The sequence below is a fragment of the Panthera pardus genome, unplaced genomic scaffold, assembly GCF_024362965.1.
Source record: "Panthera pardus isolate Hobbes unplaced genomic scaffold, ASM2436296v1 HiC_scaffold_10, whole genome shotgun sequence".
Classification (NCBI taxonomy): Eukaryota; Metazoa; Chordata; class Mammalia; order Carnivora; family Felidae; genus Panthera; species Panthera pardus.
The window spans coordinates 51,241,058-51,264,475 of record NW_026526655.1 but is presented as its reverse complement, the minus strand read 5'-3'; the positions used below and the strand labels follow the sequence as shown (position 1 = coordinate 51,264,475).

At 37.2% G+C, this 23,418-nt stretch overlaps 1 pseudogene; it reads right to left on the bottom strand.

Moving 5' to 3' along the window:
• Positions 1-4,870: 4,870 nt before the first annotated feature.
• Positions 4,871-23,418, bottom strand: part of LOC128776845 (transforming acidic coiled-coil-containing protein 3-like) — a 145,124-nt pseudogene continuing 126,576 nt past the window's right edge.

The following is a 23,418-nucleotide window of genomic DNA, read 5'->3' as shown; positions in this document are numbered from 1 at the left end:
CATATATTTTATACATCTCACTCTAAAAATTGACAAAACAAGTAGAGAAACCCAGTAAGTATATAAGAGAACTGAACCTCACTGTCAGTAGACTTGACCTGATTGACATTTATAGTACACTCCACTGAACAACAGCAAAATACACATTATTTTAAAGCACACACATTGAATATTTACCAAAAGAAATCACATGCTGAGTGATAAAAAAAATCTCAATAAATTTACAAAGATCAAATAATACAATGTATATTCTCTGACCCCAGTGGAATTAAATGACCCCAGTGGAAGATAAATACAATGTATATTCTCTGACCCCAGAAATATCTTTGAAAAATCCCTAATACTTGAAAACTAAATGATACACTTTTAATTAACCCATAGGCCAAATAAGAAATTGAAAAGGAAATTAGAATGTATTTTCAACTGAATAAAGATGAAAATACAACATATCAAAATCTGTGAGAAATAGCTAAAGCAGTACCTGGGATGGGGGGATTTATAGCACTATATAGCTGTATTAAAAATGAACAGGGGTGCCTGGGTGGCTCAGTTGGTTGGGTGTCTGACTTCAGCTCAGGTCTTGACCTCACAGTCTGTAGGTTCGAGCCCCGCATCAGGCTCTGTGCTGACAGCTCAGAGCCTGGAGCCTTCTTCAAATTCTGTTTCCTTCTCTCTCTGCCCCTCCCCCACTCATGCTCTGTCTCTCTCTCAAAAATTAATAAGCATTTTAAAAAATTTAAAAAATAAATGAACAAAGATCTTGTATCAATGACATTAGGATCCACATTAAGAATCTTAGGATAAGCAAAACAAGTAAAAATAAAGAAATAAATATCAGAACAGAAATCAATGAAATAAAACTCAGAAAGACAAAAGAGATAATCAACAAACTAAGAAGTTGGCTCTTTGAAAAGATCAATAAAATTGATATGCCTTATTTTATTAACAGATACAAAAAGATGTCAAGAACTGTAAAGATTCTGAGATTTTGCCATTCATACAGACTATCAGATCAGCCTACCAGCCTATCCTTGGGTCAGGAACAAAAAGTTGTATTTGTTCCTCACACCAAAAGCAGTAGCCACACTACTGGCATTTTTGTACAGGTTCTCTGAGCTCTGATTCCCACAACACCAGATGCTTTTGATAATTGTGACACTTTTCTTTGAGTAGATTGGTTTAGAAAGTACATAATTTAATTTCCTAGGTATCTACCCAAGAGAAATAAAAAGCATGAGTCCACAGAAAGATCTGTACACAAATGTCTGTAGCAGAATTATTTATTATGGCCAAAAAGTGGAGACAACTCAAATGTCCATCAACTTATAAATGACTAACAAAATGTGGTAAATCAAAACAATGGAGCCCTAGCTAGAGTAAAGAGGAATGAAACACTGATACCTGCTACAACATACATAAATCTTAAATCTGTTTTCCTATGTGAACGAAACCAGAAAAGGCAAATCTGTAAAGTCAGAAAGTAGATTAGTGGTTACTTGGGGCTGGGGGTAGGAAAGGGATTGACTGTAAATGGACAAGAGGTATTTTATCAGAGTGATGAAAATGTTCTAGAACTGGATTATGATGAAAACTGCACCACTCAGTAAGTTTTCTAAAACTCTTGAAATTGTATACTTAAAAGGGATGGATTATATGGTGTACGAATTATACCTCAATAAAGTTGTTTAAAAAGCAAAGAAATAAAGAATTATATTTCTTTCATAGTGGGTCCTCAAACATGTAGTATTGTTCTACGTCAAAAATATTTACATAGTCATTATATTATCAAATATTTATCAGTTTTTAGAATTTAACCACTAGGGAAAATATGAGTCTTTTTTATTTTAGTTACAAATAAAATATAAATGTTCTGAACTTTAATAAGTAATCACATACCTGCCAGATATTGGGAGAAAAACAGGGGGATGAGAAGTGTAAGGAAGTTTATAATCACTGACATTCTCAGTTTATATTGTCGAGAATTCAGTGATAATGTTTGAAGTTGGCTGATCAAGATATAAAAGTTTAAGTATTAAACATCTTACAGAAGTGTAACATGTTACAATCATTACCAAAAGAATCCCAAAATAATTTAACTTAAAAAAATTAGGAAGAGAGAGAAAGTTCTTGGTCTTTCCAACTGTGGAGACATCAGGTAATGTTTGATGTTGATAGGTCAAGATATCGAGGTTTGAGCTCCACAGCTATAAATTGATCACCAGAGGAAATAAAACTGAAAATAATTCAAAGTGGCTAGTAATGAAGAGAAGGACTTCCAGTAATAATAGGAAATTCAATAGGAGATTTGATAGTAATGTGTACCTTTCTCTCCTATTTGATTTTTTCTGTTTACATATTATGTAATAAAAACTAAGGGAGATGTTAAAATATATTTTTAATATCCTCTTGTAGCCACAAACTTAAGTTTAAAAATTAACTTACTCTTTCACACCAGCTTTTCCTCCAAATTTTCATGTTTCTGTAGGTTGGCACTTTTATTTTTATTTCACTTTTTTAATTTGCATTTTTCTTTATTGTTTCAAATTTTCTACAATAATTGTATGTATTTTTTAAATTCAGGAGTTTTTTTTTAAGCTCTTGGCTCCTACTTGTCCTCCATGTCCCACTCCCAGTCTCCAAGTATTTTCAGTTCTGTTCCTTGTAGTAACTCAGTATCAACCCCTTCTTGTCTCCTCTACCACAGCCTGGTCCGGATCACCTTTCCCCACCAGTTATTAGCACCCTGCGAAGCAATTCATCCATCTTAACTGCCACTCTAATCACATGGTCCCATGAACTTTCTCAGGTTGTCCACTGCCTGCCAAATAGACATAAAGCTTTCTTTTCAGGCTTTTTGTTTTATTTTAAAATGATTTAAAAATAAATACTTTTATTTATATAGTTGAGACCTTCTGAATATGCATTTTATGGTTTTGCTTACTTAATACAATATGAGGAGCAGCATTTTGCCCATTTCCTGAGTACTAAAATACATATAATTATTATGGAGCACTTGACAAAATACTGGAAAATGCAAAGTAAAAAGTGAAAGTTCCGTGATAGGAAACAACCACTAAAAATCAGAGTATGATATAGAGGTTTATAAAATTGCATACTCCTTTATCCTTTTAAAATTTTACTATGGACATTTTCCCATTCTCCTAACTTTTCTTTAAAATTGCTTAACTAACTACTGCATAGTATACTATCATTTGATTGTACCATTATTTATCCATCCCTAATTTTTTCCCAATTTTCCTTTATTACAAATAATCCTCTAATAAATATATTTTTGCACATTAGTAATAGTCTGCATCTCTATTTCTTAAGAGCAAATCTGTATAGGAAAAACATTGGGTCAAGGATTATAAATCTAGTATAATTTCCTTAATGTTTACTCCTATTTGTTCTCTTTCTGCAATACATGAATTTCCAATCTCAGGGCACACTAGCGAATCATGTATATTATATATTTTTCTTTAAAATTATTTACCAATATAATAAACAAAAAGTTAATTTAAATTTGTTATTGAGATTTCTTGTATTAATTTGGCAGGGGAGGCTTTGTACTACTTAATAAATTACTTGTTCCACCTTTTGTTCATTTTTCTGTATTAGGGTTTATAATTTTTATTATTGGTTTATAAATATTCTTTAAATATTTATATTAACCTTTGGCCTATCATGAATAATGCAAATATTTCATTACCTTTTTGCTGTCATTTAGACCTAACTTTTTAAAAATGTTTCTTAATGTTTATTTATTTTTGAGAGAGACAGACAGAATGTGAGGGAGAAAGGGGCAGAGAGAGGGTGAAACACAGAATCCAAAGCAGTCTCCAGAGCCTGATGCGGGCCCTGAATTCACAAACCATGAGATCATGACCTGAGCCGAGTCAGATGCTTATCTGACTGAGCCACTCAGGTGCCCCAGACCTAATTTTTTTTTCAAAATTTTTTTTTCAAGTAATGTCTACACCCAATGCAGGGTTCAATTCACAACCCCGAGATCTAGCATCACGAGCTCCACCAAGCCAGCCAGGTGCCCCTCGACCTAACTTCATATGTGGTCAATCTGTCCATCTCTTCTCTGTGGTTCTGCTATTGCTCTTTTGTCTTGGAGGTTTTTTCCCCATGTCAATATCCAAATACTTACTGAGTCTGATTTTATTCTAATTGATATAGTTTCATTTTGTTTATTTAGTGCTCTAAATTATATGGAATTTATTTATGTTTAGGTGAAAAGTACACATGTACTATATTTTTCAAAACTTTCACCCACAGCTCAGAATCATTTATTGACATGTTTCTTCTGCCCTCATTGATTTGTATTGTGGCCTTTATCAAATAGTATATTTTTATATATCCTAGTATTTGTCCCTGAAGCATCTGTGCTATCTTATTGCTCCATCTGTCCATTATGTAAGTCCCACAGTTTTACTAATAATATTTTGATGCATTTTAAATTATATTTAGTAGCTATTATTTTTTTTCCATGCATACATTGTCTGTCAATCTTACACTAATATTTCAATTATTGCAACCATTAATAGACAGAGAAAGTGAGCTCAAAGAGATTAAGCCCACCAGCTAGTACATGACAGAGTTAGGATTTAAACCTAGATTTGTATAATTCCAAAGCCTTAAACTCTTAAATAATTATCCTCCTTCTCCTCCTCCACCTTCCCCTCCTCCTCCCCCCACCTTTCCCTCCTTCTCCTCCTCATTCTCCTCCTCCCTTCCTCCTCCATTGACTAGAGGGAAACTAGTCTTCTTTTTAAAGCAATCCAGTTTAAAAACAAGTTATAGAGTCAAGAAAGAACATGAGATCTTTCAATAGAGAGTCAGACATAATGGAGACAGACCTTGGTCAGGAACTTGTACCTCGGATCTTTTCTATTTTAGAAATGAGGTTGTCAGAGATTCTGATGAGTTCATTTTCTTTAGTCTTCCGCTCAGTGGTCTTCTCTAGCAACTGGATGCACATCTGCTCCTTCCTCAAGCTCACATGGAAGGCCAAGGCCAAGGCTTGGGCTTTGCTCCAGACCTGCATGATCTCCTCGTTTGGCAGCTGGAGTTTCTCTTCTATGTGGGCCTTCAGTGCTTGGTATCTCTGGTCTTTCCTTTCAATCCTCATACACTTCTTGGATTCTTCATTCATGTGGTAGCCTTCAATGACCTCCTTGTGTTTTTCAAACCACTTGAAGAGGACAGGGAAAGATTTTTCCATGTAGTCCAAGTCTACAGTAAGTTGGTCTTTTTCTTTCAGAACCCTCTGAATTTGGGCTCTGGCAAGTTACTTGTATTTCTAAGCCTCCTCCAGCACCTGGTCCAGGATCCCCTCAAACCCGTTGGAGATCTTCCTCATTTCCAGGTTCTTTGCGTACAGCTCCTCATACCTGTTCTTCACCAATAGCTTCAGCTTTTGTATCCTTACACTGCCAGGTCCAGGTCTTTCTGGTTGTGCTGCAGTACGTCCACGACGGGCACCACGGTTACCACGAACCTCCTGGCCCGAGGACACAGGGACTTACTGGAGCTCCGAATGAATCAAGTTCTACCAGCTTGGCCTTGGGTGGGCTTCAGGAGGAAGGTATGTGTGCATCCTGCGCACTCCTGCTTTCAGGGGCCACAGGCAAGGGCCTCCTCCTGCATAAAACTCGAGTACAAGGACTATTTCCTCAAGGCCGACTCTTTAAACGAGGAAGTCCCAAACTGCTTCAGATAATCAACCTCTGCGCAGGTGCTTAGAGCATCAACAGGGTCTCTGAAGCACTCCTCATTCATGTCCAAGGCAGGCTCTGGCCCCTGCCGTGGAGCGAGGACACTGGGTCACCAGAGGAGGCAGTGGGCTCACCACCCAACTGTTAGTGGGAACCCACGCACCTGAGGAGTTCACAGTTCCCTCCGCATTCCCACCAGTGTCACCATAAATTGTCAATTGCTGAGTCTGAAAGCAGGGTTGCTGGGAGGGGACTTCCTCACCACAGAGCTGGGGCGCAGTGACTTGCTCCAGGGTCACTCTGGGCTCCGAGCCTCTCCACCACCCACAAATGGGTTACACTTTGGGTTGCCTAGGTTGTAGGACCCTCGGGGAGGGGGGGACAGGACTGTCGTGTGCCTCCCTGGGGGCATTTTCCTGCCTCGCCTCTGGACTCCTCAAGGAAAAGTTGAGGCCAGGTCTCTCTCTCTCCCAGCTTTCTTGGTCGGGGTGCCCTTTTCCTGACAACATCGTCAGAGAAGTTAAATTCCGGGGTTATTTGGCCATTGGCCTCTACTTCTGAGGACCTAAGGACGTGGCGCCTCAGAAAGGTGCAACTTGGGGAAGGGAGCAGGTGGCAGGTCAGGGCCAGCCCGAGGTCTGTGAGGGGCCATTCTCCTACTGTGGCCTCTGAGGATGCTCCCTGTCTTGGGACACCATCCCAGGAGGCCTTCTAGGATTTCAGAAGCGAATGTAATGCTTTTATCTAAGGAATAAGAACCAGACATTCTTCCTGGAGGTGCCCTTTTGGTTTTCAAGCCTTCCTGGGATCTGTGGGGAGAGCTTGAGGAATCAAGGCAAGCTAAGGAAGCCAAGCCGGCCCACTGAAACACGTCTCCACAAAGCTGGTTTCAGCCACTGTTTCTGGAGAATTCCGTTGGTCAGTTTGGTGTCCACTTCTTTAGTGAGCTATTGGTTCTCTTTCTGGATCCAGATTTGGGGGGAGTTTTCTAACCCATTGGTGTCCTCCAGAGTAAAACGAGTCTCAAGTTTCCTGTTCATGCTGGGACTTAAAATACTGTGCCTTGGTGGATCCCACAAAGGTGACAGAAAAGCCACCTTCACAGCTTTAGCCCTGTTCTTGGGTGACATATTTTCTTTCTGTGACAGCCGAAGAACAGATGAACTTCTGGTAAGTTCTAGTGGTGAAAACAGAAGTCACAATTTTCTGTACTTTTGTCACCAGTGACAACTTTGTCACTTAGAATTTGCAGACCCATTCTGCTGGCTTGCCAAGATGTCACAAGAGCCAGTTTGGGCCATGCTCCTTAAGTTCTTCACTGCATTGTCTCTCAATTTGGTCCCTCTTTCATATCTTATCACTGATCCTAAGTGTTTTATATTTTGCTGGTAGGTATTATGCTTCCTTATTTTACCATTGGGTCTTCTAAATATTGCTATTTATACAAAATTGATTGATATTTTTATAATCTATCCAAATAATTTGTTGACATTTATATTAGTTCTAATTTTTTAGTTAATTATCTTGGAGTTTTAGTTAAGTATTCCTGTCAGCTATGAAAAAATTATTTTTTGCCCTGAATTTTGCAGCATCTTTTTAAATGCTTGTACATTAACTGCTGATATATAATTAATTTCTCAACTCTTCTTTGTGAGCATTTAGGTTGTTTTCAAATCACATGAAAAATCACCTATTTTTCCCGCTGGTGAAATGATTCTTATGTCCTTGAGGCTTGTTATTAAAAGGACAATTTCTAGGCCAATTCCCATGTTTCTGTCACAAACCACTACATTTAGTGTTACAGAGAATGAGTTTCAAATTAATGTTTCTTGGATGCAGTAAAGATCCAAGCAATAATTTCCTTCTGTATGTCAACAATCCACCTTAAAAGAAGCAGAAATTTAGGTCCATTGAAAAAGGTAAAGTGAGAAGTCAAAAACAGAGAGTAAGTCCCTGTACCATACAGTTCATCTTCATTGATATCATTATGAGCTAAATGACTGCATTTGTGTTGTTGTGACTAGAAGATTAACATGCTATTTGCAAAGTTATAATCTGTGCACAAGTGGCCTAAACTTGCCACTCCTCATCTGTTGCAATTTATACCACTGAGAACTTAGTAAATATAATGTCATGAAAAGAGTCATAATTTTTCCAACATATTATAGAATTTTTTTTCTTTTTCTATTTAGGCACACACTGTGAAAACCAAATCCCTTTTAAGATAATTGTAGTATGCTGGGTGTTGTATGGAAACCAATTTGACAATAAACTTCATATATTGAAAAAAATAAAATAAATTCACTAATTGCCATAAAAATATAATTGTAGTATGTTCTATTGTCTTATTACATTTCTGGGAAAATTTATAGAATATTATAAAATTTTCTTCCATCTCTAAAACGCTGGTTTTTATAATACTTGTGTTGCTTCATAGATAATTGATTCGGGAGATGTTTATTCATTCAACAATGGAAAATGTTGAGTGCCTACTCTATGCTAATCATTGATTCAGATAGTAAAGGTTGATCAGCAGCAAAGACAGACCAGAGTCCTGCCTTTATAGGATTTATATTCTAGTGAGGGAGACAGGCAATAATCAGACTGGAAACTGCTTTGGAGGAAGAATAAAGCAATGTGACAAATTTGATTTTCCAAACATTGGAGAATGTGTATACTTATATACATATATAGTCTACATATGTTTATATATATACCATCCCACATGTTCTTATAATGTTATATCAACACTTCTCTTCAAGAGGCAAAGCCTATACCCCCACCTTCTCCCTTGAAGCTGGGTAAACCCTTGTAACTGCCCCAACCCCAGTAGAATGCAGCAGAAATAACATCCCCTGCCTTTCCAAGACAATCAAAATAGTGATATGGCTTCTGTCTGGCTCTTTCTCTCTTAAGACATTTGCCTTTGGATCCTTGAACCACATGGAAGAATTCTTACTACCCTGAAGCCAGCATGCTGAGAGACCCTATAGAGAAAGAGAAAGGTGATTGAGGAGCCCCAGCTGTTCTAGTCCCCAGCTCTTGGAGTCTTCTCAGACCAGGTACCAGACATATGAATGAAGGCTGAAATGACTCCTATCCCAGCCAAATGTCTGACAGCAGCTTCATAAAGGACCCTAAGCCAGAAATGCCCAGCTGAACCACTCTTTTTTTTTTTTTTTTAATATATGAAATTTACTGTCAAATTGGTTTCCATACAACACCCAGTGCTCATCCCAAAAGGTGCCCTCCTCAATACCCATCACCCACCCTACCCTCCCTCCCACCCCCCATCAACCCTCAGTTTGTTCTCAGTTTTTAAGAGTCTCTTATGCTTTGGCTCTCTCCCACTCTAACCTCTTTTTTTTTTTTTCCTTCCCCTCCCCAATGGGTTTCTGTTACGTTTCTCAGGATCCACATAAGAGTGAAACCATATGGTATCTGTCTTTCTCTGAATGGCTTATTTCACTTAGCATCACACTCTCCAGTTCCATCCACGTTGCTACAAAGGGCCATATTTCATTTTTTCTCATTGCCACGTAGTATTCCATTGTGTATATAAACCACAATTTCTTTATCCATTCATCAGTTGATGGACATTTAGGCTCTTTCCATAATTTGGCTATTGTTGAGAGTGCTGCTATAAACATTGGGGTACAAGTGCCCCTATGCATCAGTACTCAGCTGAACCACTCTTTAATTCCTAACCCACAGAAACAATAAGAGATAATAAATTATTCTTGTTGTTTTAAGCAACTAAGTTTGGTTTAAAACAAACAAACAAATGAACAAACAAAAAAAGACAAGTGAGTAGGGGAAGGGCAGAGAGAGAAGGAGAGAGAGAATCCCAAGCAGGCCACATGCTGCCAGTGCAGAGCCCGACACGGGGCACAATCTCATGAACCATGAGATCATGACCTGAGCCAAAATCAAGAGTCAGACACTTAACCAACTGAGCCACTAAGGCACCTCATTAGGTAACTAAGTTTTGGTGTAATTTTTTATGCAGCCATAGCAACTGGGAAAAACAAAGTAAAGGAAAAGAAGGGAATAGGAGGAGATGAGATGTTACAATGATATTCAGGGAAGGATTCTCTAAGATTGGAACATTTGAGCAGAGAATGAATATGAAATGAATGAAAAAAATTGGAGAAGCTATGCACATATCTACAAAGAGAGAATTTGGAACAACAAATAACTGCACCCTGAGGCTGGAGATGCTTGGCATCATACTGGCCAGTCAGCAAGGATGTGAGTTGCTGGTGGGAAGAAAACTAAAAGACATATGGATGGATAGATGCCAGGAGTCATATCTGTGCAGAATCTACCTCAGCCCCCGAAAAGTTTGGGGATTTTATTCTACATGTATTGAGAAATTCTTAGATGATTTTGAATGAGAGTCATGGGCTCTGATTTACGTATTCAAAGCACCTTTCTGGATCACTTTTTCCCCTGATGTTCTCTCTCACTGATTTTGCTCCTGCCACACTGCCATTTTTTTCTATTCCTTAAGCTTACAGAGGTCTTTCCTGGTCAGGACCTTTGAGATTCTTATCCCCTCCTCCATCACCTTCTCTTCATATCTTCAATGTGTGCAGCTGCCAGGATCCTTGATATGCCCACCCAACCCAAAATACCAGTCTAATTCAAGTGACACTTCCAATCATGTCATCCTGTTCTTATCTGTATATGGTGTGTTGCTCCTTCTCAAATGTAAGCCCCATGAAAACAGGGGACCATGTCTCTCTTGCTTATCGATACATCCACAGTATCTAGAATAGTGCTTGGAATAAAATAAATGCTCCTCCAATGTTTGTTAAATAAATGCATGAACAACCATATCTTCCATAGATATTGTGAAGAATAAGAGATACAATGTGTGAAAAGATATTGGCATGCAGTTTGTTCTTCACGAATGGTTAATTTGGGGAATTTTCAATTTTATTTTTTTCTTCCCCAATATTGTTTTACTTCTTTTCCAACTAAACTCCATCTATATTCCTATTTGCTTCATGCAATATAAGCAAATAGCTTCAGATATTTGGCTCCTTCCAGGTGTTTTGCTTTTAATTCAAAATTAATATAATAGTTATCCAGAAAAGAGAAAAATTTCAATAAATGTGAATCGAGATTTTGCAATCTAAATATTCTCTGGCAGTATTTTAGGTCTAATAGTCCTCTACTATGGTGTATAATGTTTGTTAAAGTTGGTTGAATCAAATTTATGTGGGATTGGATTTTATAAAACTACTTTTAAGTGGTAAAAAGTAATTCAGTAAAATCAAACATTATATAAGCTAAGATTTAAGACTGTAATAGCAATAAGTTATGGCTAGACCTAACATTCATGTTTCCACTCATCTCTGCTTCAGTCCTATACATAAGATAATGTTGAAATCAATCTACAGTATTAGGAATGGCCAGAGTATCCACACCATTTTTATAGGATCTCATTATCAAGATCACTGAACAAAGGTAAGTCCCACCAAAGTGGTCTGTTTTACTCCTGGTAAATTACTGAGTTGTCTGGATCAAAAATAGATCTCACAACAGATTAGAAGCATAAGAGCCTCCAGAACTATCACAAATATTTGAGAGTTTTCAAGATTTTCTCTGTCCTCCCACAAACTGCTAAGCCAAACAGTAGGCTTGCATTACTTTTAAGTCCCCAGAACAAACAGCGACCTTAGGAAGGCACTCTAAGAATTTCATACCAAAGTTCTGAGAGTTTCTATCCCAAAAGGAACATTTTTTGAGCATAATTTTGATAGCTTTCAAAGCAATAAAATAAAAACAAATAATTTTTCCATCTTAACTTAAAAAGCTATCTATGAGAATATGTGATTCATTATTTGTTACCTAGAAAAAGCCCTAATTCTTTTTTCATACATCATTGCTCATGCTAATAGTCTTCATTTTGCTACTAAAAGTAACCCACTATTGAACACATTATAGACTAAGTAGTACCACGTTCATCATATAGTGTAGCATCGATAGCCTAACTATAGTTTCAATACAATGGACATTTAGTGACAATGAAATGTAATTTTAATAAACACATGTGAAAACACCTATCAAATGATTTGCTGTTTTCATCATCAGTTTTATGTAGATGCAGAAAACAAGGTCCCTCAGCTATGTTCAAGAAGTCATTTCCCTGCCTCCAAATATGTCACCTCACATTCTAGAGAATCTCTAAAATTATATTGAGAAGAAAACTTTTTAGTGTAGCATTACTTTAAAATACTAACATGCAAATAACTCTTGGAGAAGTAAGACATTGACCTAAAGTTCCACAAAAATATAAATTACTGACATCAAATCATTTCTTAAAAAGCCGGCGAGTCACAAGAGGGCACAAGGGCTTTAGTACATGAAGGAGATGAGGAATTCAGAAGAGGAAGGTTATTTTGCAAAGGAATAATTTCTCTTACTTCAAAACCTTGCCAAATTACCAGATTGGCCACACTGATGGATAATAAATAATTATTTTTAAAAAGAGTCTCTATATTTTTAAAATTTAAAAAAGTATATTTAGGGGGAGGGGCCAAGATGGCTGAACAGTATGGAAGGTTTTTTTTGTGTCTCTCATCCCTGAAATGCAGCCAGATCAACACTAAACCCTCTTGCACACGTAGAAAGCTGATTTGAGGATTAACACAACAATCTGCACAACCTGAACCAGAGAACTCAGCAGGTACGTGGCGCAGAGAAGTGAACTGGGGGAGAGAGAAGCCACAGAAGCCAGGAAGCTGTTACTGCTTGCAGAAGACAGAAATGGGGGGGTGGGGGGGAGGAGAGTATGGGAAAAAGCACCCCCACCAAAGGCAGCTGGAAAGAAAGTGGAAAAGTGGAAACAGCAGCAGAGACTGAACAAAAAAGGGAGAAAGGGGAAAGGAGAGGTTTTAAATTCCACTAAGACTCTATAAACAGCGGGAGGGCAGAGTCTGAAACTCCGCAGCTCGATAACCTGGTGATGCTCTGGTGGGAAGGGCGAATCCCCAGGAGCACAGAGCAAGGTCTGAGGGATCCGCATGCCACACAGGGGGTGGCAGTTCCCCTCCTGGAAGGACATCTGGTAGAGGCTGTGTGGCCGCCCAACGGGCAAAGGTGCCAGCAGACCTCAGAGAACAGCCACGTTCGCTGGTGTTGTAACAGGAAGTTAAGGGTGAAGCCTGGTGCCAGATGTGTATTGTGATTTACCATAATCCCTGAAACACTGCTGCTACAAGATAGTGTGAACATTTTCTGGGGCGGGCTGGCACCCAGCTGCAGTCTCTGAGCATCGGCAGCAGCACAGTCTCGCGAACATTCCTGGGGGCGGGCTGGCACCCAGTCATTGCTCAGCGAGACACTTCCCCAGAAGGTCTGATGGGTCAAAGCCTCAGTCCCTCATAAATGAGGGGTTGGGAAACAGCCGCATCTGAGATGTAACTCAGGAGGGAAGTGGCGCCTGGCAGCCTGTCGGCTTGGTCACAGACAGTGTAGAACTGGGGAGTGGATGGAAGCCAGAGACAGAGGAGGGGTACTTGATTGCCAGTCACAGAGAACGCAGAGTTCTGAAACTAGACTGGGTAGCTGGGTAATGCCATTTTCATCCCTCCTGCTTATGCACATACACGCTTACATGTGCCACAGCAATCCACCCGAGTAAGCTCAGCAGCGCCATCAAATGGAGAACGGAGCCTTTACACTAAGCCCCATCCAACTGGGCCAACAGCGCTCTTGCAAACAGAAGTCTCTCTGCCTGCTGAGGTTTACGGACTATTAAGTGCTTCATAGCTTGACTTCTATGGAAACCAGATGTAATTTCAATCATACTTCATTCTGTTCACTGGTCCTTTTATTCAATTTTTTTCTTTTCTTATTCTTGAATACAGAAAGAAAAAAATTATTTTATTTTCCATTTTTATTAACGATTTTTCTTCAATTTTTTCTACTATATTTTTAACTTATTTGTAAAGTTTTTATATTCTACTTTCATCATTTCATTTTATTCTATTTTATTATATTCATTTTTCCAAATTTTCAAACGTTTTCTTTTTTCCTTTTTTCCCTTCTTTTCTTTTCCTTTTTTCTCTTTTCTTATCTTTCTCTTTTTTCTCTAATCTTTAAGATTCTTTCAACAACCAGACCAAAACACACCTAGGATCTAGCATCCTTTATTTGATTTTGTTGTGTTATTTTTAATTTTTTAACTTTAAGGGTTTTTCCTTTATTAATTCCTTTCCTTCCTTCAAAATGACAAAATGAAGGAATTCACCCCAAAAGAAAGAACAGAAAGAAATGACAGCCAGGGATTTAATCAACACAGATACAAGCAAGATGTCTGAACCAGAATTTAGAATCACAATAATAAGAATACTAGCTGGGGTTGAAAATAGATTAGATTCCCTTTCTGTGGAGATAAAAGAAGTAAAAGCTAGTCAGAGTGAAATAAAAAAAATGCTATAAATGAGCTGCAATCTCAAATGGATGCCTCAGCAGAAAGGCAGAGCAGCAAATAATAAAGAGGACAGTAATAAAGAGGACAAACTTATAGAGAATAATGAAGCAGAAAAAAAGAGGGAGACTAAGGCAAAAAAGCATGATTTAAGAATTAGAGAAATCAGTGACTCATTAAAAAGGAATAACATCAGAATCATAGGGGTCCCAGAAAATGAGGAGAGAGAAAAAGGGGAGCAAATCTATGTGAGCAAATCATAGGGGGAAACTTTCCTAACCTGGGGAAAGACGCAGACATCAAAATCCAGGAAGCACAGAGGACTCCCATTAGATTCAACAAAAATCAACCATCAACAAGGCATATCATAGTCAAATTTGCAAAATACTCAGGCAAGGAAAGAATCATGAAAGCAGGAAGGGGAAAAAAAGTTCTTAACCTATAAGGGAAGATAGATCAGGTTCACAGCAGACCTATCCACAGATATTTGGCAGGCCAGAAAGGAGTGGCAGGATATAGTCAACGTGCTGAATGGGAAAAATATGCAGCCAAGAATTCTTTATCCAGCAAGGCTGTCATTGAAAATAGAAGGAGAGATAAAAAGTTTCCCAGACAAACAAAAATTAAAGGTGTTTGTGACCACTAAACCAGCCCTGTAAGAAATTTTAAGGGGGTCTCTCTGAGGGGAGAAAAGATGAAAAAAAATACTCAAAAATACCAAGAGCAACAAAGACTAGAAAGGACTAGAGAACACTACCAGAATCTCCAACTCTATAGGCGACATAATGGCAATAAATTCATATCTTTAAGTACTCACTCTAAACATCAATGGTCTAAAGACTGCAGTCGAAAGACATAGGGTAACAGAATGGATAAGGAAACAAGATCTATCTATATGCTGTTTACAAGAGACCCATTTTAGACCTAGAGACACCTTCAGATTGAAAATGGGGGAATGGAGAATCATCTATCATGCTAATGGTCACCAAAAGAAAGCTAGAATAGCCATACTTATATCAGATGATCTAGATTTTAAGATAAAGACTGTAACAATGAAGAAAGACATTATATCATAATTAAGGGGTCTATCCACCAAGAAGACATAACAATTTTTTTTATTTTTTTTAACGTTTATTTACTTTTGAGACAGAGAGAGACAGAGCATGAATGGGGGAGGGTCAGAGAGAGGGAGACACAGAATCTGAAACAGGCTCCAGGCTCTGAACTGTCAGCACAGAGCCCGACGCAGGTCTCGAACTCACAGGCCGTGAGCTCATGACCTGAGCCGAAGTCGGCCGCTTAACCGACTGAGCCACCCAGGCGCCCCAGAAGACATAACAATTGCAAACACTTATGCTCCAAATATGGAGCACCCAAATATATAAATCAATTAATCACAAACATAAAGAAACTCATTGATAATAACACCATAATAGGAGGGGACTTCAACACCCCACTTACGACAGTGGACAGATCATCTAAACAGAAAATCTACAAGGAAACAATGGTGAATGACACAATGGACCAGATAGTCATAACAGATATATTGAAAACATTTCATCCTAAAGCAGCAGAATACACATTCTTCTCAAGTGCACGTGGAACATTTTCCAGAATGTTCGAGGGACACAAATCAGCCCTCAACAAGGACAAAAAGATCGAGATCATACCACACATATTTTCAGACCACAATGCTATAAAACTCAAATTCAACCATAAGAAAAAATTTGGAAAGATAACAAATACTTGGAAACTAAAGAACATCCTACCAAAGAATGAATGGGTTAACCAAGAAAGTAAAGAGGAAATTAAAAAGTACATGGAAACCAATGAAAACGATAACACCACAGCCCAAAACCTCTGGAATGCAGCAAAGGCGATCATAAGAGGGGAGTATATAGCAATCCAAGCTTTCCTAAAGAAGGAAGAAAGGTCTCAGATACACAACCTAGCTTTACACCTCAAAGAGCTGGAAAAAGAACAGCAAATAAAACCCCAAACCAACAGAAGACAGGAAATAATAAAGATTAGAGCAAAAATCACTGCTATCGAAACTGAAAAAAACAAAAAACAAAAACAAAAACAAAACAAAACAAAAAACAATAGGACAGATAATGAACCAGGAGCTGGTTCTCTGAAAGAATTAACAAAATTGATAACCCCTAGTCAGTTTGATCAAAAAGAAAAAAGAAAGGACCCAAATAAATGAAATCAAGAATGAAAGAGGAGAGATCACAACCAACACGGCAGAAATACAAACAATAATAAGAGAATATTATGAGCAATTATATGCCAGGAAAGTGGGCAATCTGGAAGAAATGGAAAAATTCCTAGAAACATATAAACTTCCAAAACTGAAACAGGAAGAAATAGAAAATTTGAACAGACCCATAACCACTAAAGAAATCAAATTAGTAATAAAAAATCTCCCAAGAAACAAGAGTCCAGGGCCAGATAGCTGTCCAGGGGAATTCTACCAAACATTTAAAGAAGAGTTAACACCTATTCTCCTGAAGCTGTTCCAAAAAATAGAAATGGAAGGAAAACTTCCAAACTCTTTCTATGAAGCCATCATTACCTTGATTCCAAAACCAGACAAAGACCCCACTAAAAAGGAGAACTATAGACCAATTTCTCTGATGAACATGGATGTAAAAATCCTGAACAAGACAGTAGCCAACCAGATCCAACAATACATTAAAAGAATTATTCACCATGACTAAGTGGGATTTATACCTGAGATGCAGGGCTGGTTCAATATCCACAAAACTATAAATGTGATACATGACATCAATAAAAGAAAGGACAAGAACCACATGATCCTCTCAATAGATGCAGAGAAAGCATTTGACAAAATACATCATCCTTTCTTGATAAAAACCCTCAAGAAAGTAAGTATAGAAGGATCATACTTCAGGATCATAAAAGCCACATATGAAAGACCCACTTAGAAAATTTAGAGCCTTCCCCCTAAGGTCAGGAACACAACAGGGATGTCCATTCTTGCCACTGTTATTCAATATAGTGTTGTAAGTCTTAGTCTCAGCAATAAGACAACACAAAGGAATAAAATCGGCCAGGAGGGAGTCAAACTTTCACTCTTTGCAGATGACATGATACTCTATATCGAAAACCCAGAAGATTCCACAAAAAAAAAACTGCTATAACTGATCCATGAATTCAGCAAAGTCGCAGGATATAAAATCAGTACACAGAAATTGGTTGCATTCCATACACCAATAATGAAGCAACACAAAGAGAAATCAAGCAATCAATCCCATTTACAATTGCACCAAAAGCCATAAAATACCCAGGAATAAACATAACCAGAGGTGAGAAATCTATGCACTAAAAACTATAGAAAGCTTATGAAAGAAATTGAAGATGACACAAAAGAAGGAAAAATATTCCATGCTCCTGGATTGGAAGAAAAAACATTGTTAAAATGTTTTTAACAATACTACCCAAAGCAATCTACGTTTTCAATGCAATACCTATCAAAATAACACCAGCGTTCTTCACAGAGCTAGAACTAACAATCCTAAAATTTGTGTGGAACCAGGAAAGACCCCAAATAGCCAAAGCAATCTTGAAAAAGAAAACCAAAGCTGGAGGCCTCACAATCCCAGACTTCAAGACATATTACAAAGCTGTAATCATCGAGACAGTATCAACAGACACTCAGATCAATGGAACAGAATAGAGAACCCAGAAATGGACCCACAAACATATGGCCAACTAATTTTTGACAAAGCAGGAAAGAATATCCAGTGGAATAAAAACAATCTCTTCAGCAAGTGGTGCTGGGAAAATTGGACAGTGACATGCAGAAGAATGAACCTGGACCACTTTCTTACACCATACACATAAATAAACTCAAAATGGATGAAAGACCTAAATGTAAGACAGGAAGCCATCAAAATCCTTGAGGAGAAAGCAGGCAAAAACCTCTTTGACCTTGGCCACAGCAACTTCTTACTTGACATGTCTCCAGAGGCAAGGGAAACAAAAGCAAAAATGAGCTATTGGGACATCATCCTGCAGCGCAAAGGAAACAATCAGCAGAAGTAAAAGGCAACTGACGGAATGGGAGAAGATATTTGCAAATGACATATCAGATAAAGGGTTAGAATCCAAAATCTATAAAGAACTTATCAAACTCAACATCCAAAAAAGAAATAATCCAGTGAAGAAATGGGCAAAAGACATGAATAGACACTTTTCCAAAGATATCCAGATGGCTAACAGACACCTGAAAAAATGCTCAACATGACTCATCATCAGGGAAACACAGATCAAAACCACAATGAGATACCACCTCACACCTGTCAGAATGGCTAACATTAACAACTCAGGCAACAATGGATGTTGATGAGGATGTGGAGAAAGAGGATCTCTTTTGCACTGTTGGTAGGAATGCAACCTGGTGCAGCCACTCTGAAAAACAGTATGGAGGTTCCTCAAAAAATTAAAAATAGAGGGGCGCCTGGGTGGCTTAGTCGGTTGAGCATCTGGCTTCGGCTCAGGTCATGATCTCACGGTTTGTGAGTTCAAGCCCTGCGTCAGGCTCTGTGCTGACCGCTCAGAGCCTGGAGCCTGTTTAGGATTCTGTGTCTCCCTCTCTCTCTCTCTGTTCTTCCCCCGCTCATGCTCTGTCTCTCTCTCTGTCTCTCTCAAAAATAAATAAACATAAAAAAATATTAAAAATAGAACTACCTTACGATCCAGCAATTGCACTACTAGGTATTTATCTAAGGGATATAGGTGTGCTGTTTCAAAGGGGCACATGTACCCCAATGTTTATAGCAGCACTATCGACAATAGCCAAAGTATGGAAAGAGCCCAATGTCCTTCGACAGATGAGTGGATAAGGAAGATGTGGCATATGTATACAATGGAGTACTACTTGGCAATCAAAAAGAGTGAAATCTTGCCATTTGTAACTACATGGATGGAACTGGAGGGTATCATGCTAAGTGAAATTAGTCAGTCAGAGAAAGACAAATATCATATGACTTACTCACATGAGGAATTTAAGATACAGAAAAGATGAACACAAGGGAAGGGAAGCAAAAATAATATAAAAACAGGGAGGGGGACAAAACATAAAAGACTCTTAAATATAGAGAGCAAACAGAGTGTTGCTGGAGGAGTTATGAGGGGAGGGATGGGCTAAATGGGTAAGGGGAATTAAGGAATCTACTCCTGAAATCATTGTTGCACCATATGCTAACTAACTTGGATGTAAATTAAACAATAAATAATTTCTTAAGTATATTTAAAAATTAAAGGTAATATTCTTCATATTCAAAAATAATGAAATGTGATCTTGCACAGTTTTACATTTTTTCACAAGTACACAGATTTTGTCAAAGTATAAGATTCTTCATCCACTTAAGCAATTTCGATACATACAATGAATGTGCATATATATTTATGTTGGTCTTAATTCACATTAACAAAAAATATGAGTACATACTTGCAGTACTATGAATATGTGAATATATATGCACAGGACATGTTTCCTCCCATAATCTCCATAAAATACTGAATATTCATCATCTAATTACATATTTATGCTTAGTCCGTGCAAAAAAACTCAACTGTTTTCCTTATTACCATTACCCAAAACCCCCGATATAATATTAGCAATCATCTACTTGATAAAAAGAAGGAAGGGAGACAGGAAACAAAGAAAGAAAGCCAATTGACTATAATCCTGGAAATCACAGAAAGAAGATGTATTTCTAAGAAGATAAATACAGTTCAAAATATATATAACTTCTAATCTAGACCTACTGAAAGCCATTGCTAACCTCACATGATTTAAATGGGCAAATTAGTTTCATAGAGACTATAAGAATTTGGCAGACCATGGTGGTAGAGTAGAACAAGTGCTAGATTTGTTTTCACGGTGACTGGATTTAGCTGGCCCTGCTCCTTGCTAGTGATCTAAACACTAACTCTGTATTTCAGTTTCTTCATCTGAACATAAGAAGACAAAAGAGGTAAACATAAGCCTGGATCTATTTTCAGCCTCATGACTTGCCACTTCAGTGAGCTTGGGGAAACTACTTAATATTTCTAGATTTCTCAGCTATAAATTATCACTAATCATAGAAATTACTTCATTCACTAGGTTGTCATGATGTTTCAGAGAGATAATACATGTAACTTAGTCAGCAGGGTCCTTGGAAGATAAATGGGAACTATCACTGTACTATGGAAGGAGGATAAGAAAAGCTATCCTACCAACCTAGACTGCTCTTGTGCGGTTTAACATCTAGTTGAATGTTGAATGTTTATAAAAAGCTATTACACATCTAAGTTCTTTTTAAAACCATTCCAGGCTCACCATTAGATCTACATTTGTACATATTTAATTAATTTAACTGATAATGGAGTATTAATGCAATGAACATAGAAGAAAATTTCAGTATTTTGTTAATTAGTCATGAATATTTATAGGCAAATCTTCTTCTGATTTAATTACCTTCACATGTTAGAAAAGAAAATATTAATTGAGTTTTAGAATCCCAAATTAACAATTGGAAATGAAGCTCGACATGACTAGAGCAGGAAATGATTGGCTTAAGGCTATGCCTGGATATCAAAATTCCTTTTCCAACTAATAAACCTATCAATTACAAGTCCAAAACACAAAATAATTAAAGTCAATTTGAGAGTTTTATGTCAGGAATTTAGAAACATTTGCTAAAAATATCTTAACTCAGTTTAATAATTTTATGCAATTATAAAACATATTGCTTTTATTAGATTATTTTAAAATCAGACATGCCTTTTAAAATTAGTTTACCATTTTATAACATCTAAACCTATGTAATTTCAGCAAAAGTGTGTAGCTTAAAAACCCAACCTTAAATATTTCAAAATATGTTAACATATATTCTGTAATTTTTTTAACTATGCTTGATTTAATCAAAAAATAGATTCTTTTTTCTTTTATTTGACAGATGTATGTATGTGTGTAAACACTAAACAAAATGCCAAAGTTTCTGAACCAAGTAGATTTACCAAGTAAATTAGGGGTAAAAAAAAATGATTGGAAATGTATGAAAATATCTAATATTTTGTATGAATTAAACTTTTTGTGAGGTCAGTGTAAATGCTACGTATATTATGTAATGTTTGCCATGTACTCTCAAGTGGAATCATAGTAGCCTGTGCTTCCACATATTTCTTTACTAAATATTTGCTGAGGGCCATGCTAGTTAGTTGCTGGATGGAATGAATTTATAGTCCAAGTAATAACCCTGACAAAACTTTGGTGTCAGAAAAGAAAGACTAAATATAGTTGATTTATTGTTTGCCAGTTTTTTCAAATTTTGCAACTTGTTTGCTTATAGTGATGACCTCATTAAAAGACTAAGATAATATATACATTGTTACTATCTGTTAACTGCAATATTTGATTTGTCAGAGTTTTATTCTATCATATTGCTCAAACAGAATGAACTAAGTTACATATAATTCTATCATATTCTAAGTATTGTCTTGATTATTTTATTATGTGACTTTTTAGTATATAAGATTTTTATGAATCTCATTTTTATCCTATATAGCATATTCTGTCATTCTATTGGGCAATAAAACACTAATACCTATTTTGGGAGTAGAAATCTCTTGGTTCCATGGCATATCTTTAGAATTTCCACACCATGGATTTACGTCAATGGATGATAAATCTTTGGTTCTTGAAGATGTCTAACTAGTGTATAAAAGCCAATTGTCAAGATAATAGTTTGGATGTTTTTCAATTTTCACATTTGTTTTGAATTCTCTGCCAAAGTCATATATTTATCTTTTAGGGGAAATCATGTTAATGAAAATAAGCATATGTCTCCAGATTTAAAAGCCAGAACTTACAGGGCAATGATAAAGGACATCAGAGGGTGAGTAGATTTGTGAGAATTATCACCGATGTGCATTGCTTCCATATCTCTTTTTTCCTTTAGCCTTTGTGGGAATCTGGTTTTGTGAGTGTGCTCTGAGGGAGTCTGTTCAAGGCAGCCACTCTATTTCCCTTAAGTTAAAAATTGCAGGAGGCAGTGGGCATTAGGGAGGATAGCCATCAGAAGACAGGGTAGCCCTTTTACCTTGACAAGAATATTGTGACCACTCAATCACAATTATGAATATTGAAGACCACTCAATCATATTAAACTGCATACAAAATATTGAGAGTATAAGTAGTGCAGATATTAAAATATTGGTAAGATTATAGAAAATAAAGTCTAGTTTCCTTTAATTTATTTACATTTTCCAAAAATTGTCCAGAAAATTAAATAGAACAGATTGGTATGACTAATTCCAGTGACACACTAATCTAACTGTAAGATTAGTTTCTAATATATCACTAAACATTGTAGTGAGCCACTGCAACTTGTTCTTATAGCTGAATCTCACCATATAAATCAGATTACAAGATTCCAAAGGTCAGGGACTTTCTTTTGGGTATTCATCCTCAGGATTTAAAATTAAGACTTACACTTTTATACATCAAGAGACAAAAAGAAGAGGGAATGCCTTCATTGTGGATGATGGAGTGGCTGGGGTGGGGGGTGGGAGGGTGGGGGATATTTGTTATATTTTGTTTTGTTTTCTTTTGTACACAACATGAAAATTTTACTTGAATCAAAGACACGTAGGAGTGCCTGGGTGGCTCAGTCAGTTAAGCGTCAGACTTTGGCTCAAGTCATGATCTTGCGGTTCCTGGATTCCAACCCCACATCGGGCTCTGTGCTGTTAGCACAGAGCCTGCTTTCGATCCTCTATCCCCTGCTCTGTCTGCCCCTTCCCCATGCGTTTTCTCTCTCTCTCTCTCTCTCTCTCTCTCTCTCTCACATAAAAAATAAACACTAAAAAAGCAAAGACATGTAATTTGTAATTTTTAATTAGTAATTTTTAAAAAGAGTAAGCATCTTTCAGTGATAGTTTATGTTTTCATTAAAAAAGTAGATGCCTCACTTTATCTTTCAGGGTCAGTCTATATTAAAGTCAAAACACTCCTAAAAAATTCAATGAATTACAGTATGGGATTTATGACTTTTCTGAAATCTTCTTAATAGAGTTTATTTTTAATAGGATGTAGACTAAAATGATATAGCAATTTAGCAGAGCATTATGAAGCACCATATGTGCTTCTAAACTGAGAAGATGATACACACGGGTCCTGCCAACTACTCCTCTCTGTCTTTCCTTTCCCACCTGCCAGTCTCCCGGCACATCCTG